Below are 18,082 nucleotides of genomic sequence, written 5' to 3'. Positions count from 1 at the left end.
ACTAACTAACAATGTCCAACTCAAAGTAACAGGATTCTTGTCCTGGAGATGCCAAGAATGGGGATTCGTAGAGGGAGCCCAGTCCTTGGCTGAGGAGAAGGGGCAGTTTCATGAAGGGAGGGAACGGGAACTTCCAGGTAGGTGGAAAGAGGAGGGATAGGAAGGAGATAAGGAGGAAAGGACACAACTGAAGCAAAGGTAGATGTTAAAGATACTGGGTGGAGACAGTCGAATTTCTGCCGGGCCTCAGAGTGGAATAGATGTTCGAGAGTTTTGAATTGCTGAACAGTTCACACACTTGGGCAGTGGGGTGCAAGGAATCTCCACATGGAAAGGGCAGCTGCAATCTACATCTACATCTACATCCATACTCTGCAAGCCACCTGACGGTGTGTGGCGGAGGGTACCTTGAGTACCTCTCTCGGTTCTCTCTTCCATTCCAGTCTCGTATTGTTCGTGGAAAGAAGGATTGTCGGTATGCTTCTGTGTGGGCTCTAATCTCTCTGATTTTATCCTCATGGTCTCTTCGTGAGATATACGTAGGAGGGAGCAATATACTGCTTGACTCTTCGGTGAAGGTATGTTCTCGAAACTTTAACAAAAGCCCGTACTGAGCTACTGAGCATCTCTCCTGCAGAGTCCTCCACTGGAGTTTATCTATCATCTCCGTAACACTCTCGCGATTACTAAATGATCCTGTAACGAAGCGCACTGTTCTCCATTGGATCTTCTCTATCTCTTCCATCAACCCTATCTGGTACGGATCCCACACTGCTGAGCAGTATTCAAGCAGTGGGTGAACAAGCGTACTGTAACCTACTTCCTTTGTTTTCGGATTGCATTTCCTTAGGATTCTTCCAATGAATAAATATGATTCACATCACATTACGAAGACATGACCAAAACTGAGACACCAGAAACAGCACATGGGAGGTGCTTCATGTTCCAATGATAAACCATTGGCTTTTTCAAAAAGGGTATCCCTCTCAAAAGCCACGATGAAAGCACTGTTATCAATGCAATTGTCCTTATGACCTCTCTGGACTAGCTGGATGAAATGAATGGTATACGGTGTCAGATAAGTTCTGAGTTCCTCATCAGATTGTAGATGAGGTTCCTATGGAAGATAATGTCCTGCGTAATATTTAAGGAATGTTGAGGAGTAATGCTCACTGGCATGTGTCCTAAGTGCTCACAGGAACAAAGGGAAGCCGACTGACTGGGAGAGGAGGTCTTAATCAGTAAGGAAACAGATTGTATCTTATGGAGTGAGTGAATTTCACCAAACTTATCTTCAACGTGTCCATTTAAAAAAATAAATAAAATAAAAAAATATTGCGGTTTGGTAGCAGTGAGACTCTCCCCTTCTGTCCTGAAACAAACCAAGTAATGGGGAAAGGATTTTGTCCCAAACTGTCATATCTAGGCCTCCTGCCAGGAGGTGGCCAGGGAGCTGAAGGCCGAGGAAGCAGAGAGGGAGAACATCTAGAAGTGTTGATCTTAACACAGTTTATGTACAGAGCGTCTCCCCTGGTATCAGCCACTTCAATCAGGAGCTCGCCTCATGACCACCACCCAGCTGCAGAAAGGGCCGCCTGGCAAGATGGTCATTGCTGGGAGTTCCGATGCCCCAAAAAAATGAGTAACTACTCCTAGACATACACGAGGCAGTGACAGCTCAGGTACCACAAATGTGACTCCTGTGTTGTCAAGGGCTCAGGCAGATGGGTACCTAACAGCCCCAACACACAAACTGCTGTGCTGGTGACCTAGCTGGTTCCAAATGCCCACACTATGGAAACAACTCAGAAAGGGAGGTCAATCCCCAGAGGACAAAAAACGGGGGAGAGTGGAGATAGAAAACAAGACCATAAAGAAATAGTGGAACTGAAGGAATAGCTGGGTCATCATAAAGGAAAACACTGAGTAGAAAGATGGGACACAGGAGGAGGATGAGCCAGGGTGGGAAGAAGTGGGTATGCAGAAGGGAATTCAGTCCGGAAGAGAAGAGAGGCTGAAACAGCTTGGGGCCCTGTGCGCACCATAAACGTACCCTCAAAAGAGCTGTGAACCTCCTAGGGGACGAGTAAATTGTGTTCAGATTCCATGTCTGCCACTGGAATGTCTTAAAATTTAAAATCTAATTCTGAAATCTCGGTCTTACCACTATATAATCATTCTGAAACCTTCCGGTATCTCAAATGTCTTCCACGTATGTAGCCTTCTTTCATTAATCTTAAATGAAATGTTAGCGATGATTAAATTATGCTCTGCGCAAAATTTTACCAGGCGACTTCTTCTTTCTTTCCTTTCCCAAAATTTTACCAGGCGACTTCCTCTTTCTTTCCTTTCCCACAGTCAATATTCAACTATTTTTCCTTCTCTTCCTTTTCCTAATATCAAATTCCAGTACCCCACCACAATAAAATTTTCGTCTTCCTTAACTATATGAATAATTTCCTTTATCTCATCATAGAATTCTTCAAGCTCTTCACCATCTGCAGAGCTAGTTGGCATATAATATTGTACTGCTGTGGTGAGTGTGGGCTTTATGTCTATCTTGGCTACAACAATGTGTTCAGTACGCTGTTCATAGCAGCTAACCTGCATTCCTAATTTCTTAGTCGTTATTAAACTACTCCTGCTTTACCCCTATTTCATTTTGTATTTATAATCCTGTATTCACCTGACCATAAGTCCTGTTCCTCCTGCCACCAAACTTCACAAATACCCACTTGATTAAGGGATCTAACATTCCATGCTACGATCAGTGAAATGCAAGTTTTGTTTCCTCTGATTAGTCCCACCCGGAAATCTGAATTGGGGACTATTTTACCTGTGAAGTATTTTACCTAAGAGGATGCCACCATTTAACCATATAGCACAGCTGCATGGCTTCAGGAAAAATTACGACTGTAGTTTCCCCTTGCTTTCAGCAGTGTGTAGTACCAGCACAACATGGCTGGTTTGGTTGATGTTACTAGATCAGATCAGTCAATAATCTAGACAGTTGCCCCTAGAACAACTGAAAAGACTGCTGCCTCTCTTCAGGAACCACACATTTGTCTGGCCTCGCAACAAATATCCCACTGTTGTGATTGCACCTATGGTACAGCTATCTGTATTGCTAAGGCACGTAAACCAACCCACCAACAGCGAGGGGGTAACAAGTTTAGCCATAATATTAGAACAACATTTAATTCACTTTTTGCTATAGAATCTAAAGCTCTAAGGTAAATTCAGAAAACTTACAGCCAATGGACAAGTCTCTGACTGATGTTTTGATGCATACTATGTAAATCAAACAAACAATGGAAAATCTAGGAAGGAGTAATAATATTACGAAAAGAATAGATTGCTACTCACCATATGCAAAAAACACTGACTTGCAGACAGGCACAATGAGAAGGCTGGGACACATTTTAGCTTTAAATTGAAGGTGGTCTTCTGAAGTAGAAAACACACATACATTCAAGATCCATACAAGCACAATGTGTACACACATGCCCACTATATCTGGCTGTTCTGGCCGGACTGATTTGGAATCGTGCATGACTGGAGCAGCAATCCGGTGATGGGGTTAAGCAGGGGGGCACGGGGCAGGGAGCAGGAAGGGTATATAGGCAGGGTGGTGTGGGGGAAGGTATAGAGCTGCCTGTGGGAGTGTGCAGCGAGATGGTGAGAACAGGGTAGGGCTACTAGGTGCAGTCGCGGGTTCTGTGGAACAGGGATGAGGAGAAGAGAAGTACAGAAGGGGAATGCTCCACGTTGTGCAGGCTGCGAAGTAGTCACTGAAGTGAACCACATTACGTCAGACAGCAACTAGGTGGTCCAGCTGTCTCTTAGCCACATTCTGTCTGTGGCCATTCATGCGAACTGACAGCTTGTTTGTTGTCATGGTTGCAGTTTAGTTTGTAGGTCAATGATTACTTTCACAGGTAGCCCCGCCCTTTGATGGGATAGGAGATGCTTATGACTGGTCAGGAGTAGGTGGTGGTAGGAGGATGTATGGGACAGGTCTCGCATCAAGATCTGTTGCAGGGAGATGAGGCAAGGGGTCGGGGGCATGGGTGGAGTACGGGTATTCCACTACCCAGTAAACCTATGCAATATCCTCACCCATCCCTACAGCACCTCTGTTCCTAACTCGTTGCCTCATGACTCATATGCCTGCAAAAGACCTAGATGCAAGATCTGTCCCATACATCCTCCCACCACCTCCGGTCACAAGCATCATCTATCCCTGTGAAAGCAGCGAGTTACCAACTACTGCTTCATAGCCTGCCCCATCTGGATCCTTACTACCAACACCAGCTTTTCTGAATTGCACAGGTGGGAATTCTTCCTGCAATATATTCCATGTTTTTGTAACCGTCCTGGCCTCAACCTTCACTAGTCCCACTTACCTATCCCCCTCCTTGCTCCTGCACTATACAGCCTTCTATTTGACCAATATAGCCACTAATCCTCTTCTCTCTTTCTCTCCTCCTCTGCTCCCCTCGAAACCCCCCCCCCCCCCCTCTTCCCCACTGGGCCCCACCACCAAACCTCAAGACTGCAGCATGTAGCAATCTGGTGGTGGGGATAAGGGGGCAGCATGGGGTGGGGGAGGGGGAATAGCAGGGTGGAGCTGCTTGCGGGAGTGAGCAGGGCCAGTGTAGGGCTGCTAGGCAGCCCTACACTGGCCCTGCTCACTCCCGCAAGCAGCTCCACCCTGCTATTCCCCCTCCCCCAGCCCATGCTGCCCCCTTATCCCCACCACCAGATTGCTACATTCATCAGCAACGGTTATGACTCAGTCTGGCCACAGCTGCTGGAGACAGTGGTTATGCATGTGGTGTCTGTTGTGCTTGTATGAATTTTTTTTTTACTTCTGAAGGCCTTTTGACCAAAAGCTAAAACATATGGGCGTGCCTGTGACTCAGTGTTTCTCTATATGGTGAGTAGCAATCTATCCTTTTCACTATAATGTTATGCAAATAAATCACACATATAAGTGCAAGGAGGTTCAACTACATAACTCTGACCTTACCTACCTGATCCAAACCCATAAAAGCTGCTGACACAACTACTCCCATTCAGTCACCTTACAGAGAGTACTGCCAACATTGCTCTGCTGAGGCCAATGACCATTCTTATTTTTTACCTCTTTTTCAGTATTGATTTCCAATTTCTGAGTATTTCGGCTACATTGTTCCTCGCACCAAAGTGGTCTATGACTATTTGAGCTATCCGTTACCTTGGTTGATGTTATACTCACACTTGAGCTGTACTCCACTATGGGCTACAGTTTTCCAGTATAATACCAACGAATCACAACATGCCATTTCTTTTGCCTAAAACTGAGTTTATGTGATCATTCCACACATTTCTCCCAGGTTTTTTCCAACATTATTCATTTCCAGTCCATGTCTTAAATTTTTACACATTTGGAGCCCATCTATAAACTGGATGGATATTACAGAATTTTTGTTTTCATAGATAACTATTTCATTATCAAAAGGTGGAACTGCAGCCAATGCTATTCACAAGGGCACTTATTTATAACTGGAGTCATCATGATCACATCATTCAAAACTATTTCTGTACATGTGGGCTCTACACTCAAGAACACTTCCATTCGATTGCAGACTTGCCGAAATCTTTTGCATTACTGTAGTGCACTTTCTTGGACATACGTCACTAACACTCCATTGAGACCTTTTCAAAAGTCTAGACACAATTAAAAACCTTACCAATTGTTACTTGTATTAAATGCTAAATTAGATTATCCCATTTGAAGAGTACAAGCTGGATTTGGCATGACTATTTTCAAATGCTTATTCATCACTGGACATGAAATAGTTGATAAGAGAAAGTATGAGAAAACAAGTGTGTTTTGTTGCGTAAACTGAATCACTGTTTGGGTTTTTCATCAAGTGGACTGGATGGAGGAAATCAAAGGAATTCAGAGTGATAAATTTAAAAATTAATATTTCTTACAGATTGTGAAATGCTTGATGCTACTATCACGTATGTGAGAACTATAAGGCAAAAATAAATAACCATACTAAGATGTACTACTTACTTCCCCTTCATTTCATCAACAATTATATCTATGTTTCTCACTGTAGTTCCTAAGCATTTCCACAACACACTACATTATATTTGAAATGGACTTTTACAAGCATAGCAGTGCGCCTCTAAAGTTCCTGTAGGGTCATTCCATATCAAATCACCCAATAAAAAATAAATTTTACACCCACCTCCTTAGATTTTCATGAAATTTGGCTCAAATACCATCCTGACAACACCTGCAATTTTTTTTTGCTGTATCTCTTATAGTTTTTTTTTTATAAATTTTTGAAGTTTTTATGTTTTGCGTTTTCCGAACCTTCGGAAATGGTAAATTTAATTTGTATTCAAAACTTTAAAATTGCTTATCTTAAAAACTCTTTTAGATAACATGAATTTTTGCAGCAAGTTTATTTCTTATACATATTTGAAGATAAAAATGATACTATTAAAATATATTAATATTTTCTATGAAAAAAAAATATAGGCCTATGTATTTTTTTTTAACGGATGTTGTGTTTTATAAGAAGTGCAATATCTAGAGTCTCAGACCTGATAGAATGCTCAAATTTGTTTTAATTTACTCTTAAACATATAGGCTACTTGATAAAACAAAAATAATGATGGCTTTTTAACATGTTTATTAATTATAGTAGAGTACATTAGAATTATGTACAAAGATAGTGTACTTACGACACTCATGTATAACCCAACTGATTGCTTGAAACATTGAATTTTTTGAGTAATTTTGTCTTTTTAATAAACATTAATGCTGATTCAAACTGTTTTTCCACTTCATCCAAGAGCTTTCAGTTCTTTGGATACAGTCTTTTTTGAAGTAATACAGTCTTCCAGTGCCGCTTGATTGAAGTGCGTCTACTACACAGACTATGGGCTCCAAAGGCACTACGCAAGAATCTTCTCTTTCAGGCCAATAAAATGATGCAGCTGGTCCTGAAGGATGTAGAAATATAATTTCTGCATCTTCTTCATCATTGAATATTGTTTTTACCGGTCCAAAGTACCAGTTACCATCATAATTTGCAGCCACATAGCTATTTGTGGATGGTTCAACACGAACCCAATCAGAAGAAGAATGGAAAGAAAAGACTAAAGAGGGTTTTACACTATCTGTAGTAGTCCTAATTTCAAGGTTGTTTGTTGGAAGTGGTTTGAAGTTATGAAAACTTCTTGTTCCAGGAATGGTTCGGGTTGCTAAAAAACGTTTTTCTAGTTTTAACCATAGCAAATCAGCTTCTTTTTTGTCAATAAAGTGAAAATGAATGTTTTCAATATTTTTTTTTCACAAAACTGGTACACATCGATTGGTGTCATTATTTGTTCTTCGTCTGAAACCTGTAGACTGGCTTTCCTTAAAATTCTTTTAATAGTTCCTCCTAGGCCATCACAAATTGACTTCCCATGACCTGTTACAAAAAAAGAGTGTTGGGCCTTCAAATTAAAGTCTCTCAAGTGTTCAGTCAAATTTTTAAAACTGTTTCTATTTTTGTACTGCCCAGCACAACCATCTGTAAAGTAGTGAACTGAGTCAATGTCAGTATGATGTAATGACAGCCATTTTGTAATTTCTTTTTGTACAAAGTTAACAAAACCAGTGTCATGTTCTTGGTCATCACTAATAAAACAGTGGTTGGAAACAAAAACATTGTTTTCCTCATTTCTTAGAAAAACTCCAGCTGGGTGTAGAGTTCTTGGTCATCACTAATAAAACAGTGGTTGGAAACAAAAACATTGTTTTCCTCATTTCTTAGAAAAACTCCAGCTGGGTGTAGAGTTCTTGGTCATCACTAATAAAACAGTGGTTGGAAACAAAAACATTGTTTTCCTCATTTCTTAGAAAAACTCCAGCTGGGTGTAGAGTACAACCACCTCTATTCCAGTGGCAACTTTGGATCTCATTTTGTATAACAAAGGAATAATTTTCACTGAAATCCATCACAATAATTGCTGTTTTGGGTGGTGGGGCTTCTTTCAATCTTTTAAAGGCTGCTGATTGGGATTTTGCTATAAACGAGTGCGGGGTGAGCTTTTCCAATGACCTAACCAATAAAGAAATGTAGTCTTCAACACTGATAGACTGTTTGATCATTTTGCCCTGTCTGTGTTAACCCACTGACTGATTACAATTTCTTCTTCTAAATCATAATCTTCACTTAGTTTTTCAGTTAAGTACTCAGTTAGTGCAGTATTTGCAGGACAGCTGTCGCAATGATGTAGCATGCAGTTTTGGTTTTCCGTGTTGCACACAAGAATCTTAATTAGGTCTTTGTAAGATTCTTCAATTTTCACAGCATCCAGTAATAGTTTAACATTCTGGTGGATACTGCATACACATACAGTGTGTGTTCCTGCAGCACCAGCAAGGATACACCATTTAGGTCTCAAGAAACAAAATTTTGAAAATCCTACTTCTACCTCGGGATTCTCCCATTTGAAAGAATAATAGAGTTCTCTCAAGTTACACAAAATGAGTCTTTTTTGCATGTACACATTTTTTTGAACACTTCCTTTGTCTTTTGTTCCAGGTAGCACTCTGGAACTTTCATCCTTTTCATAAAAATCTGTTACAAGTCTTACTGTATTTTCAGAAAGAGTTTTACCTTTTTTTGGACCAGGAGTTTCCAAAATACTATTTTCAGATTTTAGCTTTCTAGCTTGTCGCACCATGTACTCACTCACATTAAATTCTTTCATCACTTTATTTCGACTCCAAGAATCTGGAGCCAAGGTCAGAATCTAGATTTTTCTAGACCTCCCAACAGATGAAATCTTCTCTTTCATAAGAGAAATCATTACATCAAAATCCTTTGCTTTCTCAACCACACTTTTACCTTCTTCGTCATCATCAGAACTTGGTGCATCATATTTTAATGCTTTTGAAACCGCCTTTTTTTGCAGCCTTTTCAATACTGCTAACCTTCCTTTTAAAATAAGACCCTTTACTTTGTTCTGACAAGCCATGAAGCTTTATCGGTGTTAAACCTAAATTATCAAGAGCAATGTTTGTTTGTACGAGGGATTCATTTCTGGATTCCAATGATTCTAATTCAACCGTGACTTCATCATCTGTTTCACTTTCATTGACTTCAACTCTTAATTTTTCCTCACAAAAGTTACGGCATGTTGAGCAAAGATTTTGTCCAGGTTTTATGCTAATATTTTTTGTCAGTAATTGTTTAGAAAGATCCAAGCCTACACTTCTCAACGATTTTGGGCTTTTTGTGTTCTTTTAGTGGGTCTACACATGTTGCTTGATACTTTTCAAAAAATTTAAAAAGTAGTAGCTGTGGTGTGAACATATATTCTTAAATTCACACAGATTAATTCCAGATCGTAAGTGGATCAAATCTTTTTCTTCCTCACTCAATTCAGATACCGGTTGTAACTTTTTTGAAGGTGTGTAGGTTGTTTGGAAACAGTCAAATTTTTTAAATAACCCTACACTACAGGTTTGAATATCTGACATACTGATTTCACTTTTGGTCTGATTACTGTTCTGGTTACTTTTATAGGATATTGGAAAAAAATCTCTGTAAACTAAGTAACAGTACTTACTGAAAGTTCGAATAAACTTAAATACTATCCAAGCACTATTTAACACTGTAATAATTTTTTACTTCAAAACACAGGAGTAACAAAACAAAATCCAAGCGTACATTGTTACTCCAAGAAGACAAACTTATTTTCGGTGTCTAAGTCACTTGGTACTTTCTATTTTTAAAATATAATTAATATTATTTTTAAAATTAGATAACTATTAAACAGGTTAAAAAGCCAACATAATTTTTCTTTTATCTAATAGCCTATACAATTAAGAGTATTTTAAAACAAATTTGAGCTTTCTATCAGGTCTGAGACTCTAGATATTGCATTTTTTGTAAAACTAAATATCCGTTAGCTAAAAAAACTTGTAAATTTTTTTCATTTGTAAGATTTTAATATGTCTTTATGGTAATTTTTTTAACATTTAGATATAATACACAAATTTATTCCAAAATTTCATACTGATATCTTGAGTATTCTTAAATATACAAATTTTTTTAGTTGTGAGGGCACGTTTAAGTTACGATTTCCAACTGCTGAAACAACGCCAAATCTAAAAAAATTTAAAAATTTACTTAAAAAAAACTATAAGAGATAGAGCAAAAAAATTTTACAAGTGCTTTCAGGATGATAAGAGAAGTAATAGTACCTAGTTTCTTCAAAATCTGACATGGTTGGTGTCCCAAGAGTATATGTCTAACATACGATGACAAGAAGATAGAAGAAGTGGACAGTGTTAAATTCTTGGGATTACAGCTTGATAATAAATTCAACTGGGAGGAGCATACCACAGAACTGCTGAAGCGTCTTAACAAATCTCTGTTTGCAATGCGAATTTTGTCAGACATAGGGGATATAAAAATGAAAAAGCTGGCATACTATGCTTACTTTCATTCCATAATGTCATATGGGATTCTTTTTTGGGGTAATTCATCAAGCCAAGCTAAAGTTTTCCGGGCACAAAAACGTGCAGTGAGAGTTATATGTGGTGTGAACTCAAGAACATCCTGCAGAAGCCTGTTTAGGGAACTAGGGATACTAACTACTGCTTCCCAATATATTTATTCCTTAATGAAATTTGTCATTAAAAATATATCACTTTTTCAAACCAACAGCTCAATTCATGGAATCAATACTAGAAATAAGAATAATCTTCACAAGGATTTAAAGTCACTTAGTCTTGTACAAAAAGGTGTGCATTATTCAGGAACACACATTTTCAATAACTTGCCAGCAGCCATAAAAAGCTTAACAACCAATGAAATTCAGTTTAAGAGAAGCCTAAAGGATTTATTGGTGGCCAACTCCTTCTACTGCATTGATGAATTTCTTAGTAAAACCAACTGATTTGTATATAAGTACAACATAACTTCTGCACAATTTCAGTGCAGTAATGTGTTCATTGAAAATTTGTGTGTGTGTGTGTGTTTTAGTATAATCTAACTTCTGCACCATTTCAGTGCAGTAGTGTGTTCATTGTAAATAAGTATTACAGTAGTTGTATTACCTTATAAATAAATAAAAAACTTTTTTATTTTAAATTCAGTGCATTAGTATTTGTAAAATGACTCTTAGTGTTCATTAAAAAATGACGATCATTCCACTTGGGACCTGTGGAATGGTACATTAGCTTATTTGTTTTAGTTGTAAATATTTATCATGTATTGTTGTTTTTCTGACATGTTCCACATCCTGGAGGACCTCCTCACTGCGGATCAATTGGAATGAAAGTAAATCTAATCTAATCTAATCTAATCAAGGCCTGAGTGACTTGACATGGAATGACCCTATAGTATTTTTTTTTTTTTACAAGAAGCTTGTCACTGGTGCCCGACACAAAAAGTAATTGTTACAGAAATAATTGCATAAATTTAACAGCGTTCAGTACCTCGAAAGTAAAATAAAAGACTGTACGAAAATTTTGTAGTGTGAATTGCAGTCATTGAAAATTGCGACATAATACAAAAGGTAAAGGAGTTCATGATCCATTTGTTTCATCGTTGTTATGCTATTACACAGTAGATTGCCTTCTTTACTACTGTCAAGCCTTCCTCTGACCACTTAAATATTCGATGCAGTAAACAGCAGTTAACCGATTCGTTTGAAAAATTGATACAACACTTGCGAATTAACGAGAAAACTTACGTTTTCTGAAAGCTTCAACACTCGCCTAAATTCAAGCATTTGTGGATTAAGGCAGACCAAAGCTTATCACCACTCGTTTTCCCACATGAATTTTCCGCCACTTACAAATAATATGATCTATATCAAAACAACACGATGATCTTTGGTTAAGGCCCGTCTATATGTAACAATCTGTTTGTGCAAGTCTTTATGTACATACCATCTGCGCAAACAGATCGTTACGTGCGCATGACGGAGTATATATTTCTACTCTATGGTGTGAATAAGCGACTTGTGCTGCTAAATGAATTTTGAAATGGCAGATACACGTCAGAGTTCATTGCCGAATTTAACTAAATACGTAGGAGTCATGCATGTTTATACAAAACTAACAGCAGAGTATACAGCAATGTAGATAAGAACGCAGCTACGTATAATTCTTTAATTAACCAATTTAATAGAGAAATTAAAAACAGGTGACTCTATGGCAAACAGGTAAACTTAATAATAATAGTAATAATAAGGCCAAATTCCTTGATGAGTGTCTACTGCAAAGAACAAAACAAAGTAACGAAATCTTTCGATGTGGCGCCAATGGATTGCTAGCATACCTCCACTTACGGTCTCATGCCATAAACTTGTGTGACAGTGTAGGAAAAAAAGGGCGGTTAAGTCCTATTCGTTGCAGTTTAGAGGAGAACTGGAAAACTGACGTAAATCATCCCGAGAAAAACTATTAACAAAGTTTCAAGAAGAGGATTTAAACGATTACTCTAGGGATACACTACAACCACCTACTTATCGCTCAAACAGAGATCGTGGGGATAAGAATAGAATAATTACTGCACAGAGACATTCAAATAATCATTCTTCCCACGCTCCATATGTGAATGGAACTGGAAGTCCTAATAACTGGTACAGTGGGACGTACCGTCTGCCGTGCACCTCACAGTGGTTTGCAGAGTATAGATGTAGATAAAGATGTAAAATTCACTACCGTAATACTAGAAGGGAGACTCTCCAGATAGATTATGAATCACCATCTGGAGTTCAGAATGAAGTCTGATATTCTGATCCACAAATCTTTAACAGGTTGATGGTAGCCTTTAGGCAAGACAATGAAAATCCCAACCCTGAAACAAACTAAACTACAGCCCATTGGCAAAAAACATATTTTTTAAGAATATACTGTGTTTCAAACTGTAAAAATATTATTTGTATTTCGTACACTTGAAAAACAATACTTCGTCTAAACAACCATGAAGTGCATGGCAGAGGGTACGTCCCACAGTACTAGTTATTAGGGCTTTCTCTCCCATTTCATTCACATATGGGACGAGGGAATAATGTTTATTTAAATGTCTCTGTTCGTGCTGTGATTAATCTTATCCTCATGATCTCTATGGGAGCGATCTGTAGGGCGTTAAAGTATATTCTTAGAGTCGACATTTAAAGCCAGTTCTCGAAATTTTGTTAATAGTAGACTTTCTCGGGAAAGTTTCAAGGGTCTTTCTGTACAGTTCTTTGACCATCTCTGCACCATTCACGAGCAGGTCTACAAAGCTGTGACTATTCGTCCTGCCCTAATCTACGTACGTTCAATGTCTCACCTAGCCCCATTTGGTATCAGCCCCACACACATGAGCAATAGTCTACGATGGGTCACACGAGTGATTTGTAAGAACTCTCCTTTGAGGACTGATTGCATTTACCCAGTATTCTAGAAATAAACTGAAGTCTGCTGTATTCTTTACCCACAACTGAGCCTATGTGATACTTCTACTTTATGCTTCTAGCAAGTGTCACACCCAGACATTTGCATGACTTTACAGATTAAAACTGTGTCTCATTGATTGTATATTCATAGGTTACTATGTTTTTTTTCGTTTTGTGAAGTGTACAATTTTACAAATCTTAACATTCAAACCAAGTTGCCAATTTTTTCATCTCTTTGAAATCTTATCCAGGTCTGACTGAATATTTGCACAGCTTCTTTCACATTGTACTTCATTACAGATAACAGCGTCATCTGCAAAAAGTCTGATGTTACTATTAATGTTGTCCACAAGATCATTTACATAAAACGTGAACAACAAGGAACACAACACACATGGGGTAAATCTGAAGTTACGTTACATCTGTCGATGATTCTCCTTCCAAGATAACATCCTGTGTCCTCCCTATCAAGAAATCTCCACTCTAGTCTGCTGCTTTACTTGTCTTCATGGAATCATCCTTCAGGTCAGCGCAAATAGCTTTGCATGTGTTATGCTTGATTTAACTCTTTGCTTGTTCCAAAATTGTCATATAAAATTCTAGATCCTTGTAGTCCCTTCTTGTTGCCAGAAATCTTAATGTCACCATCAGCCACTCAAGCGAAGAAACTGCTCTCCCGAGACAAGTATTTTTCTGTGTTACACTTGGAGTTATAAGTGTCAAAATATAATTTTTCGTTTCCAAATGCATCTGTAAATTATCATGCCAGTCGACGGATTCGCACAGCAACTCGTGAAGTAAATATATGTGCAAAAACTGTCTTCACTTAAGCAGCCACTGTCCAAAACATTTTGATCTTTTGTACTTCTTACATTTTCTTTGCAATTTTTTTTTTTTCAATTCAAGTTCAGAGCACATTTCATAATGAAATTTCCTCCATTTCTGGGTGAACGAAATACACTTTGAGGTTACGAGAGCGTAGTCGCTTGCAACTGAAATTTCTTTTCTTCTCTGACTGATAGCGGGCGAGCAGTAGATTGGAGCTTGTGCAATGTGACCACACAAACATCAACTGCATGCACAGAAATTTGCGCAGATATCTGTGCAGACAGATCACTGGGTGAGGACGGGGCTTTTATCAACCGAATTACCTGTATCGATATAGTCGATTTACCAAGTTTAATTTATAATAAATCTAGGAAAAAACTCATGTAAGACATAAGTCGAACGAGTGCCATCCTTGAAGCAAGATCGAAAGATTACATAATATGAATAGCTTTTGGTGCGCTAACTGTGAACAACGGACCTCTAGGGGAGGGAGGAGATCCCTCCGCGAATGATTAGTTACGTATTCACGATCTACAGAGTACTGAGGTTCTTCTGAGTAAGAATATGGAGGTCGATGAAATGACGAGATGGGCGTCAAAATGGAGTGTGGGGTGGAACGAAGAAAAAAATGAAAAGAGGATAGCGATTACCATTCAACAACAACAAATAAAGAAAGTAACCAATCAGATGTGGCTCAATACATGTATGTCTGATCATTATTCTTTAAATAAAAGAATAAGTTCCCTCGCTCACACAGGGAATTTGGAGACATTGTTGGGGCTGATTTAGTTAGCGATCAGCAGCTGCAAGATGCACAAACCGTTCAGAGGGAAACTAAAGCTCAACGAAACTGGAATATAATCTATGAACAGAATAAAAGCAATAGGTATCGCCACGTGGGGTACCCGAGTGGTCTAAGACACCTTCCCATGGTTCGCGTGGCTCCCCACATCGGAGGTTTGAGTCCTCCCTCAGGCATGGTTGTGTGTGTTGTCCTTAGCGTAAGTTAAAGTTAGACTAAGTAGTGCATAAGCCTAGGGACCGATGACCTCAGCAGTTTGGTTCCATAGGAACTTACCACAAATTTCCAATAGGTATCATATTGATGCAGTTGGTCCTTCTTATGTGTTTGTAGAGGTAATGAATGACAGCAACGGTAAATACCACCCTATGGCTTTGGGAAAATTAATGTTCACTACAGACTTAGAATTTAAAAGTAAAATCATGAAATGACCTATCAATGAGGGAGGCATCCAGCGCATTTGTGGAAGAAGACCCTCTAAAACAGAAACAGTTGGGACTACCAAGCCACAGGAACCACAGCCAGGGAGTTGCAAGAAACATAAATACCAATCTGATGGAAATACAGCTGTAGGAAGTTATTCAGACTAGAATCTCTGTTATGCATGAAAATAGTATGACCAAAAGCATAAATTACTTGGATGCAATGAGCAACATATCTTGACAGACATGTGTTGTCACCTTCTCATCACATTTGCTGCCAGATTGTATTACAATATATGGCATGCGATCTATGCTACCATGACAGTGTTTCCATTGCCTGCCATATGGCCACTTAAGCAATCAGTGCCAGTTAGAGGTTCGTTGTAATACATGTGGAGATGATAATGAGGCAACACAATCTACATGTCAAACAACAAGCTGTGTGCATAGCAAAGGGAATCACTCATCTAAGGAGAAAACTTGTCCAAAGCACTTAAACATAAGGAGCTTAAAAAATATCAGCTACCCTCAAAATTCCATTAAAGAAAGCTGAAGAAGTATAAACCAGAGATCATATGCTACAGTAGTAGTAAACCATGGTAATAGTAAACTGAATTGGCGAAAGAATTTTCTCTCACACGAAACACACAACACAGATTCACAACAATTTTACACCCTAACAGACTAAAACCTAGAAAGCGTATCCCATCTTCAATACTCTCTTTGTGAACATAAATGTGCCAGAATCTTCAATTTCAGAGAATCCTTATGCATCACGTCCACATGCTCCAGCCAGACATGTTTGGTCAACTTCTTGGAGGGGATAACAAGAAGACAGTTTTGATCTAAAAGCAAGTGACTGGAATATTAAATAATAATAATAATAATAATAATAAGATACGAAGAAAGTAAATTGGAAAAAGAAAACACTTCATGGCAGGCACCCGTATCATCTAACACAGCCACACATCGATCAAGACGCATCCAACACATGGCTAAGAAAAGGCAATATATACAGTGAGACAGAAGGATTCATGATTGCAATACAGGATCAAACAATAAACACCAGGTATTACAGCAAGCATATTATTAAAGATCCCAATACCACAACAGATAAATGCAGACTTTGTAAACAACAAATAGAAACAGTAGATCACATCACAAGCGGATGTACAATACTAGCAAATACAGAATACCCCAGAAGACATGACAATGTCGCAAAAATAATACATCAACAGCTTGCCTTACAACATAAACTTTTAAAACAACAAGTTCCTACATACAAGTATGCACTACAAAATGTACTGGAGAATGATGAATACAAATTATACTGGAACAGAACCATTATAACAGATAAAACAACGCCACATAACAAACCTGACATCATACTCACCAATAAAAAGAAGAAATTAACACAACTAATCGAAATAGCCATACCAAATACAACAAATATACAAAAGAAAACAGGAGAAAAAATTGAAAAATACATCCAACTGGCTGAGGAAGTCAAAGACATGTGGCATCAGGATAAAGTTGACATCATAGCAATTATAGTATCAACTACAGGAGTCATACCACACAATATCCACCAGTACATCAATGCAATACAGCTACATCCAAACACATATATACAACTACAGAAATCCGTAATTATTGATACATGTTCAATTACCCGAAAGTTCCTAAATGCAATATAACACATACCGTACAGTTAATAGGAAGTGACGCTTGATCAAGGTCCGCGTCACTTTCCATTCTCAACCTGACTTAACGTCTGAGAAAGTAAAGAAATAATAATAATAATAATATGGAACATGCAGATATAAAAAAAAGGAAAATTGGGTCATAATGAGCAGAAGTAGCTTCTCGTCTCACGATCGCCCTTAACACTGTATATTGTAATGGAATACGAGGTCAAAAATATTGAACAGGGGAAACCTGGAAAAGAACTGATTTAACACAATATCACGATTGCAGGCCTCAACAAAACGTTATGCCAGCTACAAACATGAGTTCATTTCATAGGATTTAATTTAGTAACCTTAGATAGCTCTGGTGACAAAGGAGGAGCGCTACTATTAATTGAGAACACCATCAGCTACAACCAAATACAATTAAACTTTAACAATAAATTCAAGTGGCAGTTGCAAAAAGAAGTACTGAATGGCAACTTCAGTATCAAATCTTGAACAAGTCTGTAAGCAGCAACTGTAAAGCTATAGTCTTGGGAAGGATGAAAAAGTCAGGCAACCTTCTGCAAAAGACAATTCGATAATAACAGAAACCTAGGTCTGGGGTTCTAATGAACCTTTGTCATGCAACTGGTTGGCTGAATGTTTTTCATCCTTTCCAAGAAATTCTGTATAATGTCTATAAATACAAACCATCTAGGACAATGACCAGTAGCAATATCTGGCATCCATTGTTTATGCAACTTCATCTCTTCTTCCTTATCATATCACAGTACTCATGGCAATGTCCTTAACGACCCAGAACGCCTAGAGCAATCAAAGATCTACATTCGTCTTCTGAATGACAGATCTCTACCAATGATACATTCTCTCTTTGAATG

The 18,082-nt window shown here is 38.4% G+C and overlaps 1 protein-coding gene across 1 annotated transcript in view; it reads right to left on the bottom strand.

Moving 5' to 3' along the window:
- The window catches only part of LOC126210593 (uncharacterized), a 42,782-nt gene extending 30,897 nt beyond the window's left edge, over positions 1 to 11,885 (bottom strand). Inside the window, exon 1 of the mRNA XM_049939862.1 lies at positions 11,764 to 11,885. The gene's annotated coding sequence lies outside the window, so the exon portion shown is untranslated. The remainder of the gene's footprint in view (positions 1 to 11,763) is intronic.
- Between the last annotated feature and the right edge of the window lie 6,197 nt (positions 11,886 to 18,082).

The sequence above is a fragment of the Schistocerca nitens genome, chromosome 10, assembly GCF_023898315.1.
Source record: "Schistocerca nitens isolate TAMUIC-IGC-003100 chromosome 10, iqSchNite1.1, whole genome shotgun sequence".
Classification (NCBI taxonomy): domain Eukaryota; kingdom Metazoa; phylum Arthropoda; class Insecta; order Orthoptera; family Acrididae; genus Schistocerca; species Schistocerca nitens.
The sequence above is the reverse complement of the archived record's forward strand: the minus strand, read 5'-3'. Positions and strand labels throughout refer to the sequence as shown.